The sequence below is a fragment of the Astatotilapia calliptera genome, chromosome 8 (assembly GCF_900246225.1).
Source record: "Astatotilapia calliptera chromosome 8, fAstCal1.2, whole genome shotgun sequence".
In the NCBI taxonomy this organism is placed as follows: domain Eukaryota; kingdom Metazoa; phylum Chordata; class Actinopteri; order Cichliformes; family Cichlidae; genus Astatotilapia; species Astatotilapia calliptera.
Genome location: NC_039309.1, coordinates 13897883 through 13906049, shown reverse-complemented (window position 1 = coordinate 13906049; position 8167 = coordinate 13897883). Strand labels below are relative to the sequence as shown.

The 8167-nt window shown below is 41.1% G+C and overlaps 1 long non-coding RNA gene across 2 annotated transcripts; it reads left to right on the top strand.

Annotated features, from left to right (window-relative positions):
• Positions 1–1710: 1710 nt before the first annotated feature.
• On the top strand, positions 1711–3828 carry LOC113027870 (uncharacterized). 2 transcript variants are annotated; one of them, XR_003273150.1, is made up of 3 exons: positions 1711–1788; positions 1924–2015; positions 3183–3828. It is a non-coding gene; the product is annotated as an uncharacterized LOC113027870 (long non-coding RNA). The 2 variants fall into 2 exon arrangements; XR_003273151.1 differs by having other exon boundaries at positions 1739–1769.
• Positions 3829–8167: the final 4339 nt, after the last annotated feature.

Sequence of the window (8167 nt, the reverse complement as noted above, 5' to 3'; positions counted from 1 at the left end):
GCCTTGAACTGTGTGACATTTGCATGTTTACTGTTGTCTGTTGTCATTTCGCAAACATTTCATATTTTAAAAAGCTTTTTAAATTGATCAGTGAGGTGGCTTTCATTGGTTTTAAAGGTAGCCTATTATGCTATTTTCAACCTACACATTAATATTCTTCGATCCTACAAGTTGCATTGCATGATTCAACACACAAAATAGTCTATTAGGTTTTATCTATATTCTTCTTAATGCAGCCCATCAGCTCATCCAGCGTCTTTTGGCTGGCAAGGACTACCTGCAAGTGTGCTAATTTGAAGCTCTGTTAATGTTTAACGAGCATCAACCATTATAACAATAAACACAATTACACCTTTGCATTTTTGGATAATGTCCCATTTTATAGTAGTTTTGCCTCTGCACACGACCATAGTGGATTTTAGATCAAACAATGAAGACTTTAATTCAAGGGGTTTAACAAAAGTACTAGCCTACATTAACTGATTAGAAATTTTAAAAAAAATATATTTTTTGCATAGTGCTCCTTTTTGAAAGACCTAAAAGTAATTTGTCATGGTCTACAGTCAAGATGTCTTCACGAATGGAAATACAGAGGGTTTACTACAAGGTGCAAACAATTAGCAAGGACAGATTAGAGTTTGCTGCTAATAGAACCAGTTCACTAGTGTTTATTGATGATGTGACTGTACAGGGCTATGCTCTCAGCTCGTATTCAGCCAAATGCTGCAAAACTGCTCGGCCAGCAGTTGACAGTGCAAATGGATAGCACCCCAAAGCAAACTGCAAATGCAAAGAGTTTCTCAAGGCAAAGAAATGGAATATTCTTCAACTGGCCGATCAGTCACATGATCTCAACCAGGGGCGATTTTAGCCCATTTTCGGGAGGTGCTTCAGCTGTTTGTGTGACACACTACTAAAAATATGAAAAGCATACAGTACTTGGTTGAGACGTAACACTTTAGCAACAATATGATAGATAACCTCTCCCCCTCCCAAAATGGTTTGTTCCAGCTCGCCTCTCCGCTGCTCTGGCTCTGGCGCCCTTTCTGCCAGCGCGATGGTGTCTGAGATGCAGCAGACCTTCTGTTGACTGCAGCTTGAATCATTTTGATGCATTTTTTGGTTTATGTATACTTATGCACTAAGTTATGCAATAGGCCAATGTTGAAATTTGGCATAGTAAATGTTGCAGTTATTTGTGCAGTCTGTGCATTTGTTTAATGGTTTGAGGCCATGTGCCGATTTGTACAGTGGACAGTTGTATGTGGAATAAAAGTAGCAAATAGTACAGAGGTGTATCTCATGTGTTTACTGTTGCACGTCATCTGTGTCCTCATGTTTAGCCTGCCGCGGCCGTTGGTTGGAGGAGCCGCAATAGTTTGGAAAGGAAGGAAGCAGTAAGGTCAGTTTCCATTCTGGGTTTTCAGCATTAATAAAGAAACCTGCAACAAGGTGAGTAATGTTTGAGGTCCAAAAGAAATCAACACAGAGAAATTTTTACAGTGCTTTTCTACTCTACCTGAACATTCAAAGCGCTCTATACAGGTTGCCTCATTCACACCTGTTCATAGAAGCCCTTTTTCTGTGCTTTCTATCTAACATTCACACACATTCATACTCTGATGAATGCATCAGAGAGTGACTTGGGGTTAATGTCTTGCCCAAGGACAGTTAGCATGCAGTCTGGAGCAGCCAGGGATCGACCCAAAAACCATCTGATTAGTAGATGACCTGCTCCACCTCCTGAGCCACAGCCACCCCTTTCAGAGGTAAAGAATGATTTAGAAAGTAAGTACAGTAATTTTTTGAGGTGATTTGATTAAAAAAAAATCATTTTTGCTTCTAATTACATAATTAAGGTGTAATTACATCTTCCAACAAATTGATACATAAACGTATCATTTATCTACTAAAAATACATAGGAGCTGGCGTCATGTTGTGGAAGCTGCCATCTTGCCCCACCATCATACACTGGCTGAGATGGGCATCGCTGCGCCGCCTTTTCATGTTTTATGTAAGTGGATTTATACATTACTTTGAATTTAAAGATGTCAAATAGCTCTTTCACACTACATATGACTATTTCACATTTGTACATGTATATTTTGGTGATCTCTTTCTCAGTATGTTTTTCTTCTTATGGAAATAAGCTAATTTTAAACCAGTTAATGTTAGGCTCCAGTGTCCTAAGAAATCACACCTTTCCCCTGATAAACAAATTGATTGGATTCTCACATTGTGTGGGAATTGATTATCAATTACAACTTCAATGAGCCACTTCAAAGAAAGTTTCACCCGCGTGGGCAGCAACAGAAAGTCCAGATGTGGAAACAGAAGGTTTCCACATTAAAATATCGATATTTGAATCATTTTGGGGTAAATTGTAGTTTTTCATTAACAGGAACACAGTGGAAAGAAACTATCATTCAGATTGTCTACATTGGAAAGAACTACTCCCTCTTCCGCCTTTTATAGTCATGTGTGAAATACGGCTGTATAAATGTGTGGCAGCCTGTGGCGTGCGCACTCACAACAATGGCTGAGCGTAACTGGAGTCATGTGCGCACGTATTTTACATCCACAAACAGCCCAGACGTGGTTTGCGATACATGTGGCAAGAAAGTGAGGTGTTGTGGCAACACCACTAACCTTGTCAAACACCTCAAAGTAAATCATATCACAGAATATGACGAGCTTATGTTGAGGCAAACTGAAGAGGAGGAGAAGGACGGGTGCTGCTAGGGTGAGACAGACGTCTCTCAGGGAGTCCTTTAGTGCTGCAGGCAGGCAAGGTGTTCACATAGTGCACAACTTCAGGTTTTTGATTTCTATATGATGAATTCTGCATTATTAAGTGATAAGAACAAGTAATCTGATGTCCTGTAATGATTATGACGCTATAATTTGAGATACAATAAAAGAGTAAAGTTTTTGTACAAAGTATCGGAGCAGTATCGTCGATACCACCCTGAATTTTACGTGGTATGGGATCGGAAAGGAAATCAGTGGTATCACACATCACTAGTGATCAAATGTCAGGCCAAGCTGGAACTGATTCCTGTCTTCTGTAACTTCTACAACACTGTCCAATAGAGACACGTGAATGAAATGCAGCGTCATTAAAAACACTGATGATCTTTATTTAAAAATGTAATACATTTACATCTGAATAAACTTTTAGGCATTACGCTGACGGACGGATGGATGGACCATGAATGCTTTCTCATCCTTCTTGTCATGCACCATGGAAGTGTCTGAGGGGCTTTTCCACTTGGAATGGGGATACTGTGTCCACACTTCAGAGGTGGAGTTTCCAGCATCTCACCTGGGCCTCATCTGCAAACAATCAGCAGGAGGGCTTCTTAAACCAGCGCTGCCTGCTACTCCTCGCCAGTTTGTTCTGCCATCTCCAGTGGTAACTAGGCTTCCCCTCTGCTCCAGTTCTGGCGTGCTCCTTCCCTGTGTTTAACCTTGTTTTCCCTGTGTTTAGGTCTCCTCTGCCAACGTACTCATCCTACCCTCAAACTCCCTTACCCGTCCAGCAACTTCTTCTCCCTCTGTTGCAGAATTCCCGTTGGATTGTTCCCATCAGGAGCCAGGTGTTCAGTCTCTCGATAGCTTTTCCTCTGGTTCCTGCTGTCTGCTGACACTCCTAGCTCGAGCCACGTTCTCCATTCCCTCTCTAAAGTCTCATAAATAGTTTAACCATGTGCATTGAATCTGCATTTGGGTCTAAGCTTTCTATGCAGGGAAGAAATCATCACAGTGACATCTATTTAATTTTCAATTCAATTTTATTTAAAGAGCGCCAAATGACAGCAACAGTCACCTGAAGGCGCTTTATATTGTAAGATATACTTACAAAGAAAACCCCAACAATCATATGACCCCCTATGAGCAAGCACTTTGGCGACAGTGGGAAGGAAAAACTCCCTTTTAACAGGAAGAAACCTCCAGCAGAACCAGGCTCAGGGAGGGGCGGCCATCTGCTGCGACCGGTTGGGGAGGGGCAAGGAAAATAGTATAAAGACATGGAACAGAGACAGAGGTTAATAACAAGTACCATTCAGTGCAGAGAGGTCTATTAAACATAGTGGGTGAAGAAGAAACACCCAGTGCATCATGGGAATCCCCCGGCAGCCTAATGCTGGGCATACACTGTGCGATTTTTGGCCCATTTTGAGCCGATTTTTCAGTCGTGCGATCGTTTTGGGGATCGTCCCGAGTTTGGCCTTGATCAAACTTCTCACCCCTGCGAGTCAATCCTACAGTTTGATCAGGAGCCGAATAACGCGACTGAAAAATCGCAGCACAGTGTATGCCCAGCTTATTGCAGCATAGAGGATTCAGGATCACCTGAGTAGGCCATCAGATTACTGAAAGGATACTGAAAAAACCCGTCGAAGTAGTCTTAGTCTTCATTGCTGCTGGTCGACTCAATTGAACACCTCTGAAGTTTGCACACAGGCAAGTATTCCTCTTCTTGCTCAAAATCCTCTCGGGAACGCTTCCTCGAGCCTCCAGTTTCATGTTCAAGCTCTTCGTGCGCATCTTCAAATACTTCAGAGTCATCATCGCTCCATCTCATTCTTTTGTTTGCTCCTAAATCTTCTTCATCCCTCTCTCTAGACCTCTTCCTGGAAACACCTGGCTGAGGGTCCTCTTCTGGGATGTACTGGCGAACATCCATGCGGCCTTCAAATGCCTCCTCATTTTCAATGCCACCAACATTGAAAATGATCACAACCACAGCATCCCCGTGCTGTTCATCGTTGTCACCATTGGCATTATTGTCCCTCACATGAATATTTTGAACATCGTCGTCGTCGTCATCGTCATCGTCATCGTTGCCGTCGCCGTCGCCGCCGTCATTGTCGTCATCGTTGTCGTCATCGTCGTTGTCGTTGTCGTCGTCGTCGTCGTCGTCGTTGTCGTCGTCGTCGTCATCGTCGTCGTCGTCGTCGTCGTCGTCGTCGTCATCGTCGTCATCGTCATCGTCATCGTCTTCCTCCCCGTAAAGGTAATTGTCATATTGTGCCAGTACTGAAGCTATTAGCTCATCTAGATAGCAACAATATTCATGGAGAGCGCGATACAGTCTGTTCAGGAAGCCATTAGCAGGTTCCTGATCTCCATTTGCCAACATTCGTGGGTTAACCTGTTGGCCTGCAAGATCATTAAATCTTTTAATTAACATCCATAACTATCTGCTGAAAATCTGTTTTTCATCAATTTCAAGACTGAGTACATGTGCTTACCGTTTTGGTTATTTTGTGGTCCGTCTCCACTTGCACTCATTTTGACTACAAGGAACACAAAACAACAATGATCACTAAACCTCAACCCAGAATGTTCAGAGAATTTGCTTTTTTTGTGATGACTTTAGGCTGCGTCCAAACGTACACGGCTATGTTTGAAAACGGACGTTTTTCCTTTTTCGTTTAAAAAAAAATAATCCAGTCCACATGTGCAGTTTTGAAAAAATATCTCCTTCCACATCTAAACACTAAAAACAAAGTGAAACGCTGTCAAGAACACGCCAAATCTTAACCGTGTAGAAATGTTGGCCAATCAGAAGTCTAGAAGCCTGGGTGGGAAAACCTCATAAAACCTTACGTACTTCTGAGAAGTTTTTGTCTTTTTCTGGAAAAGCAGCTAATTTTGTGTTACTTTCACGTGCCTTCATCGTTTCAAATGTTAATAACTAAAGACAGACTCACAACTTTGGAATGGACTAAATGCATACAGCATACATAAATGTCATTTTTTTAAATTACATTTCTTCCAAACCGACGTCAGGATTTGGGTTGGGAGAGCGTCTGTGTTGAATGTAGAATCCACGTCTGATGTAAGCGTGTAAAAACTGCAGATACTAAGATTAACAGACACAGTATGTTGTCTACATCTGCCATTGTAGAAATTGATCTCATGTAAACAATAACGTGGCCACAGCGTGACTTCAACAGCGGCGCACACTTTTGACATTGCCTGAGTAAATGTCCGTTTTCCTCGTCCACACCTGAACACAAAAACGTGCTTTTTAAAAATCTCACCTTTCAGTGACTCAATCTGCTGTTTAGGTGTGGACGAAAGGCCCAAATGCAGAGACAAAGCTGCGCTTTCAAAAATAGCCGTGTACATGTGCACGTAGGCTCAGTTTCTCAGAAATTCTAATAGTTTGTTTGAGAACAAAACTTACGTCTTCTCTATTTTCCTAAATGAACAAAATAATCTGAGAAATAATCGTGTTAAAAAGAGCTTCTGTCACTCTAAGATATGATTAAGAACATTTTCTAATTTATGTATCATTTGTCAAATATTACATCAGCTGACAAATAGTTAAGTCTTCATTTGTTTTCCTGAATAATAGATCCACATCATCCTCTCTATGATGGAAAATATAGTCTAGTCTTGCACAATGTAAAGTACATAAATACTGTCCTGGCAAGCAGGGAAATCAGGCTTTATATATTTAAGTAAATGATCTTGAGTTTATAAACTGAAATTTGAGCTTACTTTAGTTCTTGGTAGATTACACAGCAGTTAATCCTCAGGGAAACGTCCAAATGTCACTAAATAGTGGTCTGCTTTCATTCGGTTGCAGTGTCTCTTCAGTTTTGTGTTCATATGCTGATGTTTTCATTCAAACATGCTTAAATGCTGTGATGTCACTTTAGCAGCAAAGACTGCGGAATGTGCAGAGATTCTTTTGACATCAAGTTGTTTGCTCAGATTTTGATATCTTTTAAATGGAGACAAAACAAAACGCTATGGCAACAAAACAACAAGCTGTTTCCAGTGCTTAATATTTAACATGTCTTTGTTATAAATTTTATTTGTACAAATCTGTGATGTTGATGTGCACAACGTGGGATTTAGACCTCGGAGGGTTAATCAACAAATCACGAAAAATTAGGTTTAAATTTCTGTTCATGACGGTGCAGATTTCTGACATTTTGTGTACTTGAAGCATTTAACAATTTGATTGTTTTCTAATAAAAACTGTGTGAAACTCAAGTTAGAACTGTGTTTGTAAATGAACCATCCCATGTTGTGTAGCTTTCTGGATTTTATACTTATTGGGCTACATATCAATTTACTATACAGGCTATACAGTAGATAAAATCTAACCTCACATGTTTTATGTAACTAAAGTGTTTAATCATGTGGGCTACAGACAGTAATCAAGTTATGGACTGTATTGATATGAAAAACATGCATACTTAGTGCATTTGAATCATTTTAACCATATGTAACCACCTGCATGTCATGGTCCTGGGACTTCTACCTGGTTTTTTGTGTGTCTTGTATTGTTGTTGTTTGATGTCAGCTTTAGGGTCCCTCGGTTGTTCTGTTAAGATGTTGCTTATTTGATTTCCCCTCGTGACTTTACCCCCTGTGTGCCCCCTCTGTGTATCTGCCAGCCCCCATGCCTCGTTTCTCCTCCTTGTGTTTTATTCCATGTTTTCCCAGCCCGCTATGTCTGTGTTCTCTTCCAATCTGGTCTGCGTGTCTGTGTGCTTCCTGTTTTACTTTGATAGTCTCCCGTCAGTGTTGTGTTACTCCTGCTGTGTCTCGTTATGATTATCAGTGTCGCCTGTGTTCCCCGTGTGCTCCCACTTCCCTCGTTAACCCTCTGTGTATTTGTGTCCACGTCTCCTACATTACCTACATAATAGAGCTATAATAAATGTTTGTTTGGGGTTTTTTTAAGTACAGAAATCAGCTGCTAAAATAATTGTTTTGACTTTTTGGGAATGCTTTACGGTCTGTTCTGTAGGAACGCTGAATTAATATATTGACTGTCTGGCCCCTTCTGGCTATTTAATAGTTGCTGAAGGAGATTTTGTTCATCCCCAGCTAATCTCATCCATATTTATATAAAATCTAGCATACTCCACACCACACAAAGTCAGAAGCCAGTTAAAATCTGTATGTGGTACCTGAGGCGGTGCTGCACTGACCAGTTGTTTCTGGCTATTTGCTGGTTCAGCCTGCCTATCACTGCAACTCTTGGCTCTTATTGGTCAGGCTGGTGTGTGTGTGTGTGTGTGTGTGTGTGTGTGTGTGTGTGTGTGTGTGTGTGTGTGTGTGTGTGTGTGTGTGTGTGTGCATTGTAAAGACTTGATTCCCACAGTCCAAGTCAGGGTTTTAAAATGCGTTGCT